This window comes from Bacillus rossius, chromosome 1, assembly GCF_032445375.1.
Source record: "Bacillus rossius redtenbacheri isolate Brsri chromosome 1, Brsri_v3, whole genome shotgun sequence".
Classification (NCBI taxonomy): domain Eukaryota; kingdom Metazoa; phylum Arthropoda; class Insecta; order Phasmatodea; family Bacillidae; genus Bacillus; species Bacillus rossius.
Genome location: NC_086330.1, coordinates 195,382,059 through 195,391,721, shown reverse-complemented (window position 1 = coordinate 195,391,721; position 9,663 = coordinate 195,382,059). Strand labels below are relative to the sequence as shown.

At 29.8% G+C, this 9,663-nt stretch overlaps 1 protein-coding gene across 1 annotated transcript in view; it reads left to right on the top strand.

Moving 5' to 3' along the window:
- Nucleotides 1–9,663, top strand: part of LOC134527201 (serum response factor-binding protein 1-like) — a 57,720-nt gene continuing 48,057 nt past the window's right edge. The window contains exon 1 of the mRNA XM_063359657.1: nucleotides 1–27. The gene's annotated coding sequence lies outside the window, so the exon portion shown is untranslated. The remainder of the gene's footprint in view (nucleotides 28–9,663) is intronic.

The window sequence follows — 9,663 nt, the reverse complement described above, 5'->3', positions numbered from 1 at the left end:
TGTAGGAAGGAAATTTTCAGTTCTTTGGTATGTCTGGTTTGGTTCAGTCAACATTAAGAAATCGAACTAGGCTGAAGTTGGCTTTATTCTAGCTTTATTTTCCTTCCCCTCATTTCCCCCACCCGGAGATGTGGGCGGAGCCAAGCGGTACAGCACTGAAGATACAAAATACAACACATTCTTGTGTACAGCACTACACATAAAATGTGCACATGTAAATAAAAAAATTGTGCAATGTTACAGTACTACACATACAAAATTAAACACTTTTTGTACAGCACTACACATATAATGTGCATCACGGAAATAAAATAAATTGTGCAATGGTACAGTACTACACATACAAAATGCAACACTTTTTGTACAGCACTACACATAAAATGTGCAACATGGAAATAAAATATATAGTGCAACGGTACAGTACTACACATACAAAATGCAACACTTTTTGTACAGCACTACACATGAAATGTGCATAACACGGAAATAATATAAATTGTGCAACGGTACAGTACTACACATACAAAATGCAACACTTTTTGTACAGCACTACACATGAAATGTGCAACACGGAAATAATATAAATTGTGCAACGGTACAGTACTACACATACAAAATGCAACACTTTTTGTACAGCACTACACATAAAATGTGCATAAAGTGCTTCACTACCCATAAAAAAATAACAAACTGTACAACACTTCACATACGATAAGCAACACGAAAGGAAATGCAAGTATATTACAGAACATATAAAGTGCAACACTGCGATTAAGTTAGCTATATTTTAGTTGTAATGAAGTACAGTAATATCCTAAGAAAATGCAACATGAAAGGAAAAACATGAATGTACAGCACTACCCATACTAAATGCAACACAGGAAAAAAGCACAGCACTACACACATAAAATAATAATCTATAACATCACTACACATATAAAATGCAACACTGGGCTGAAGTTAGCTATGTTCAAGATTTAACAGAGTACAGCACTACCCAACATGAAAGGAAAAACATGAATGTAAAGCATAAACATTCCTGTACAGTGAAGGTCAAAGAAATTATAGAGATATAATGGAGTACAGCTCTACCCCTACTAAATGCAACACATGAAAAAATTACAGCACTACACACATGAAATAAAATTCTAGTACAGCACTACAAAAATAAAGTGCAACACTGTGCTGAAATTAGCTGTATTCAAGATACTACCCATACAAAATGCAACCTGAAAGAAAAACATTGTACAGCACTACATATGCAAAGTGCAACATAAAAAGAAATACATGTACGCTACTGTACAAATAAATCGAAACAAATAAAGCATTAGACTTTCAAGCACATAACAAAAGTATAGAACTTCACAACTCACTTAAATGCAACGCTAAAGAAACAACACACAGCACTGCACAAATAAGTATGGCACAGCCTTGCTGATCTGTCCTTTACTAAACAAAGAATATTTTTTAATGCCAAAATGCACACTGTATAGAATAGGCACACAATAATAAGCATGTTAAAAAAAAGTAATATTTTTCAATTATAAAATAAAAAATAAAGCTATAAAGCTGATATGACCTTTTCATGAATAGAGTGTCTTCTATACAATGAATTTTAAAATACGATTCTGGTGGCGTACAGCACTGAAATCTGCCATGAAATAAAAAGAAACAGGTATTTCCTTACTGAAACTTGTATTTATTTCAGGTAGTAAACCTAACTGAAGGTATAGAGCCGATATGTCTTTTTATTAAACAAATTGATTACTACACAATCAAAATTTTAAAATTTATGGTATATACCGTACAGTACTAGCAAAACGGCCATTGAATAGAAGGAAACACAAGTATTAGCACATTAGATGCATTTTTTTCCCAGGTATAAAACGTAACTGTGAGTATAGAGCTGACATGACTTTTTATTAAATACAGTATCAACTAAACAATAAAATATTAAAATTTATGGGTATGCCGTACACTACTGCCAAAACGGCCATGGAATAGAAGAAAACACAAGCATTACCTTATTTTAAGCATTTATTTTTTTCAGGTAGTAAACCTAACTGTAGGTATAGAGCTGATATATATTTTTATTAAATACAATGTTTACCGAACAATAAAATTTTAAAATTTATGGTATATGACGTACAGTACTGCGAAAACGGCCATGGAATATAAGAAAACACAAGCAAAACCTTAGTTGATGCATTTATTTTTTTAAGGTAGAAACCCTTACTGTAGGTATAGAGCGGATATATCTTTTTATTAAATACAATGTTAACTCCACATTAAAAATTAAAAATTTATGGTATATGCCCACAGTACTGACAAAACTGCCATGGAAAAAAAGGAACCACTAGTAAATGGCATATTAGATGCATTTATTATTATCAGGTAAAAAACCTAACGGTAGGTATAGAAATTATATATCTTTTTATTAAATACACTTTTAAATACACAATAAAATTTTAAAATTTATGGTATATGCCGTACAGTACTGACAAAACGGCCATGGAAAAGAAGGAACCACAAGTAAATGGCATATTAGATGCATTAATTTTTTTCAGGTAAAAAACCTAACTGTAGGTATAGAGCTGATATGTCTCTTTATTAAATACAATGTTTACTTAACAATAAAATTTTAAAATTTATGGTATATGCCGTACAGTACTGAAAAAAACGGCAATTGAATATAAGGAAACAAAACCATTACCTTATTTGACACATTTATGTTTTTCAGGTAGTAAACCTAACTGTAGGTATAGAGCTGATATGTCTTTTTATTAAATACACTGTTAACAACACAATAAAATTTTAAAATTTATGGTATATGCCGTACAGTACTGACAAAACGGCCATGGAAAAGAAGGAACCACAAGTAAATGGCATATTAGATGCATTAATTTTTTTCAGGTAAAAAACCTAACTGTAGGTATAAAGCTGATATATCTTTTTATTAAATACACTGTTAACTACACAATAAAATTTTAAAATTTATGGTATATGCCGTACAGTACTGACAAAACAGCAATGGAAAAGAACGAACCACAAGTAAATGGCATATTAGATGCAGTAATTTTTTTCAGGTAAAAAACCTAACTGTAGGTATAGAGCTGATATGTCTTTTTATTAAATACAATGTTAACTGAACAATAAAATTTTAAAATTTATGGTATATGCCGTACAGTACGGACAAAACGGCCATGGAAAAGAAGGAACCACAAGTAAATGGCATATTAGATGCATTTATTTTTTTCAGGTAAAAAACCTAACTGTAGGTATAGAGCTGATATGTCTTTTTATTAAATACAATGTTTACTTAACAATACAATTTTAAAATTTATGGTATATGCCGTACAGTACTGACAAAACGGCAATTGAATAGAAGGAAACAAAACCATTACCTTATTTGACACATTTATGTTTTTCAGGTAGTAAACCTAACTGTAGGTATAGAGCTGATATTTCTTTTTATTTAATACTCTGTTAACTACACAATAAAATTTTAAAATTTATGGTATATGCCGTACAGTACTGACAAAACGGCCATGGAAAAGAAGGAACCACAAGTAAATGGCATATTAGATGCATTTATTTTTTTCAGGTAAAAGCCTAACTGTAGGTATTGAGCTGATATATCTTTTTATTAAAGACACTGTTAACTACACAATAAAATTTTAAAATTTATGGTATATGCCGTACAGTACTGACAAAACAGCAATGGAAAAGAACGAACCACAAGTAAATGGCATATTAGATGCAGTAATTTTTTTCAGGTAAAAAACCTAACTGTAGGTATAGAGCTGATATGTCTTTTTATTAAATACAATGTTAACTGAACAATAAAATTTTAAAAATTATGGTATATGCCGTACAGTACGGACAAAACGGCCATGGAAAAGAAGGAACCACAAGTAAATGGCATATTAGATGCATTTATTTTTTTCAGGTAAAAAACCTAACTGTAGGTATAGAGCTGATATGTCTTTTTATTAAATACACTGTAAACTACACAAATAAATTTTAAAATTTATGGTATATGCCGTACAGTACTGACAAAACGGCAATGGAAAAGAAGGAACCACAAGTAAATGGTATATTAGATGCATTAATTTTTTTCAGGTAAAAAACCTAACTGTAGGTATAGAGCTGATATGTCTTTTTATTAAATACAATGTTTACTTAACAATAAAATTTTAAAATTTATGGTATATGCCGTACAGTACTGACAAAACGGTCATGGAAAAGAACGAACCACAAGTAAATGGCATATTAGATGCATTTATTTTTTTCAGGTAAAAAACCTAACTGTAGGTATAGAGCTGATATGTCTTTTTATTAAATACAATGTTTACTTAACAATACAATTTTAAAATTTATGGTATATGCCGTACAGTACTGACAAAACGGCAATTGAATAGAAGGAAACAAAACCATTACCTTATTTGACACATTTATGTTTTTCAGGTAGTAAACCTAACTGTAGGTATAGAGCTGATATTTCTTTTTATTTAATACTCTGTTAACTACACAATAAAATTTTAAAATTTATGGTATATGCCGTACAGTACTGACAAAACGGCCATGGAAAAGAAGGAACCACAAGTAAATGGCATATTAGATGCATTTATTTTTTTCAGGTAAAAGCCTAACTGTAGGTATTGAGCTGATATATCTTTTTATTAAAGACACTGTTAACTACACAATAAAATTTTAAAATTTATGGTATATGCCGTACAGTACTGACAAAACAGCAATGGAAAAGAACGAACCACAAGTAAATGGCATATTAGATGCAGTAATTTTTTTCAGGTAAAAAACCTAACTGTAGGTATAGAGCTGATATGTCTTTTTATTAAATACAATGTTAACTGAACAATAAAATTTTAAAAATTATGGTATATGCCGTACAGTACGGACAAAACGGCCATGGAAAAGAAGGAACCACAAGTAAATGGCATATTAGATGCATTTATTTTTTTCAGGTAAAAAACCTAACTGTAGGTATAGAGCTGATATGTCTTTTTATTAAATACACTGTAAACTACACAAATAAATTTTAAAATTTATGGTATATGCCGTACAGTACTGACAAAACGGCAATGGAAAAGAAGGAACCACAAGTAAATGGTATATTAGATGCATTAATTTTTTTCAGGTAAAAAACCTAACTGTAGGTATAGAGCTGATATGTCTTTTTATTAAATACAATGTTTACTTAACAATAAAATTTTAAAATTTATGGTATATGCCGTACAGTACTGACAAAACGGCCATGGAAAAGAACGAACCACAAGTAAATGGCATATTAGATGCATTTATTTTTTTCAGGTAAAAAACCTAACTGTAGGTATAGAGCTGATATATCTTTTTATTAATAAACACTGTTAACTACACAATAAAATTTTAAAATTTATGGTATATGCCGTACAGTACAGACAAAACAGCAATGAAATGAACGAACCACAAGTAAATGGCATATTAGATGCATTAATTTTTTTCAGGTAAAAAACCGAACTGTAGGTACTGAGCTGATATGTCTTTTTATTAAATTCAATGTTAACTGAACAATAAAATTTTAAAATTTATGGTATATGGCGTACAGTACGGACAAAACGGCCATTGAAAAGAAGGAACCACAAGTAAATGGCATATTAGATGCATTTATTTTTTTCAGGTAAAAAACCTAACTGTAGGTATAGAGCTGGTATATCTTTTTATTAAATACACTGTTAACTACAGAATAAAATTTTAAAATTTATGGTATATGCCGTACAGTACTGACAAAACGGCAATTGAATAGAAGGAAACAAAACCATTACCTTATTAGACACAAATAAATTTTAAAATTTTATACTTTGGTTAACATTGTATTTAATAAAAAGACATATCAGCTCTTAACCTACAGTTAGGTTTTTTACCTGAAAAAAAGTAATGCATCTAATATGCCATTTACTTGTGGTTCGTTCTATTCATTGCTGTTTTGTCAGTACTGTACGACATATACCATAAATTTTAAAATTTTCTTGTGTAGTTAACAGAGTATTAAATAAAAAGAAATATCAGCTCTATACCTACAGTTAGGTTTACTACCTGAAAAACATAAATGTGTCTAATAAGGTAATGGTTTTGTTTCCTTCTATTCAATTGCCGTTTTGTCAGTACTGTACGGCATATACCATAAATTTTAAAATGTTTGTGTAGTTAACAGTGTATTTAATAAAAAGACATATCAGCTTTATACCTACAGTTAGGTTTTTTACCTGAAAAAAAGTAATGCATCTAATATGCCATTTACTTGTGTTTCCTTCTTTTCCATGGCCGTTTTGTCAGTACTGTACGGCATAAACCATAAATTTTAAAATTTTATTGTGTAGTTAACAGAGTATTAAATAAAAAGAAATATCAGCTCTATACCTACAGTTAGGTTTTTTACCTGAAAAAAATTAATGCATCTAATATGCCATTTACTTGTGGTTCCTTCTTTTCCATGGCCGTTTTGTCCGTACTGTACGGCATATACCATAAATTTTAAAATTTTATTATTCAGTTAACATTGTATTTAATAAAAAGACATATCAGCTCTATACCTACAGTTAGGTTTTTTACCTGAAAAAAATTAATGCATCTAATATGCCATACTTGTGGTTCGTTCTTTTCCATGGCTGTTTTGTCAGTACTGTACGGCATATACCATAAATTTTAAAATTTCATTGTGTAGTTAACAGTGTATTTAATAAAAAGATATATCAGCTCTATACATACAGTTAGGTTTTTTACCTGAAAAAAATAAATGCATTTAATATGCCATTTACTTGTGGTTCCTTCTTTTCCATGGCCGTTTTGTCAGTACTGTACGGCATATACCATAAATTTTAAAATTGTATTGTTAAGTAAACATTGTATTTAATAAAAAGACATATCAGCTCTATACCTACAGTTATGTTTTTTTCCTGAAAAAAATAAATGCATCTAATATGCCATTTACTTGTGGTTCCTTCTTTTCCATGGCCGTTTTGTCAGTACTGTACGGCATATACCATAAATTTTAAAAATTTATTGTTAAGTAAACATTGTATTTAATAAAAAGACATATCAGCTCTATACCTACAGTTAGGTTTTTTACCTGAAAAAAATAAATGCATCTAATATGCCATTTACTTGTGGTTCCTTATTTTCCATGGCCGTTTTGTCAGTACTGTACGGCATAAACCATAAATTTTAAAATTTTATTGCGTAGTTAACAGAGTATTAAATAAAAAGAAATATCAGCTCTATACCTACAGTTAGGTTTACTACCTGAAAAACATAAATGTGTCAAATAAGGTAATGATTTTGTTTCCTTCTATTCAATTGCCGTTTTGTCAGTCCTGTACGGCATATTTCATAAATTTTAAAATTGTATTGTTAAGTAAACATTGTATTTAATAAAAAGACATATCAGCTCTATACCTACAGTTAGGTTTTTTACCTGAAAAAAATTAATGCATCTAATATGCCATTTACTTGTGGTTCCTTCTTTTCCATGGCCGTTTTGTCAGTACTGTACGGCATATACCATAAATTTTAAAATTTTATTGTGTTGGTAACAGTGTATTTAATAAAAAGACATATCAGCTCTATTCCTACAGTTAGGTTTACTACCTGAAAAACATAAATGTGTCAAATAAGGTAATGGTTTTGTTTCCTTATATTCAATTGCCGTTTTTTTCAGTACTGTACGGCATATACCATAAATTTTAAAATGTTTGTGTAGTTAACAGTGTATTTAATAAAAAGACATATCAGCTTTATACCTACAGTTAGGTTTTTTACCTGAAAAAATAAATGCATCTAATATGTCATTTACTTGTGGTTCCTTCATTTCCATGGCCGTTTTGTCAGTACTGTACGGCATATACCATAAATTTTAAAATTTATTTGTGTAGTTCACAGTGTATTTAATAAAATGACATATCAGCTCTATACCTACAGTTAGGTTTTTTACCTGAAAAAAATAAATGCATCTAATATGTCATTTACTTGTGGTTCCTTCTTTTCCATGGCCGTTTTGTCAGTACTGTACGGCATATACCATAAATTTTAAAATTTATTTGTGTAGTTTACAGTGTATTTAATAAAAAGACATATCAGCTCTATACCTACAGTTAGGTTTTTTACCTGAAAAAAATAAATGCATCTAATATGCCATTTACTTGTGGTTCCTTCTTTTCCATGGCCGTTTTGTCAGTACTGTACGGCATATACCATAAATTTTAAAAATTTATTGTTAAGTAAACATTGTATTTAATAAAAAGACATATCAGCTCTATACCTACAGTTAGGTTTTTTACCTGAAAAAAATTAATGCATCTAATATGCCATTTACTTGTGGTTCCTTCTTTTCCATGGCCGTTTTGTCCGTACTGTACGGCATATACCATAAATTTTAAAATTTTATTGTTCAGTTAACATTGTATTTAAAAAAAAGACATATCAGCTCTATACCTACAGTTAGGTTTTTTACCTGAAAAAAATTAATGCATCTAATATGCCATTTACTTGTGGTTCGTTCTTTTCCATGGCTGTATTGTCAGTACTTTACGGCATATACCATAAATTTTAAAATTTTATTGTGTAGTTAACAGTGTTTTTAATAAAAAGATATATCAGCTCTATACATAAAGTTAGGTTTTTTACCTGAAAAAAATAAATGCATTTAATATGCCATTTACTTGTGGTTCCTTCTTTTCCATTGCCGTTTTGTCAGTACTGTACGGCATATACGATAAATTTTAAAATTGTATTGTTAAGTAAACATTGTATTTAATAAAAAGACATATCAGCTCTATACCTACAGTTAGGTTTTTTTCCTGAAAAAAATAAATGCATCTAATATGCCATTTAATTGTGGTTCCTTCTTTTCCATGGCCGTTTTGTCAGTACTGTACGGCATATACCATAAATTTTAAAAATTTATTGTTAAGTAAACATTGTTTTTAATAAAAAGACATATCAGCTCTATACCTACAGTTAGGTTTTTTACCTGAAAAAAATAAATGCATCTAATATGCCATTTACTTGTGGTTCCTTTTTTTCCATGGCCGTTTTGTCAGTACTGTACGGCATAAACCATAAATTTTAAAATTTTATTGTGTAGTTAACAGAGTATTAAATAAAAAGAAATATCAGCTCTACACCTACAGTTAGGTTTACTACCTGAAAAACATAAATGTGTCAAATAAGGTAATGATTTTGTTTCCTTCTATTCAATTGCCGTTTTGTCAGTACTGTACGACATATTTCATAAATTTTAAAATTGTATTGTTAAATAAACATTGTATTTAATAAAAAGACATATCAGCTCTATACCTACAGTTAGGTTTTTTACCTGAAAAAAATTAATGCATCTAATATGCCATTTACTTGTGGTTCCTTCTTTTCCATGGCCGTTTTGTCCGTACTGTACGGCATATACCATAAATTTTAAAATTTTATTGTTCAGTTAACATTGTATTTAATAAAAAGACATATCAGCTCTATACCTACAGTTAGGTTTTTTACCTGAAAAAAATTAATGCATCTAATATGCCATTTACTTGTGGTTCGTTCTTTTCCATGGCTGTATTGTCAGTACTTTACGGCATATACCATAAATTTTAAAATTTTATTGTGTAGTTAACA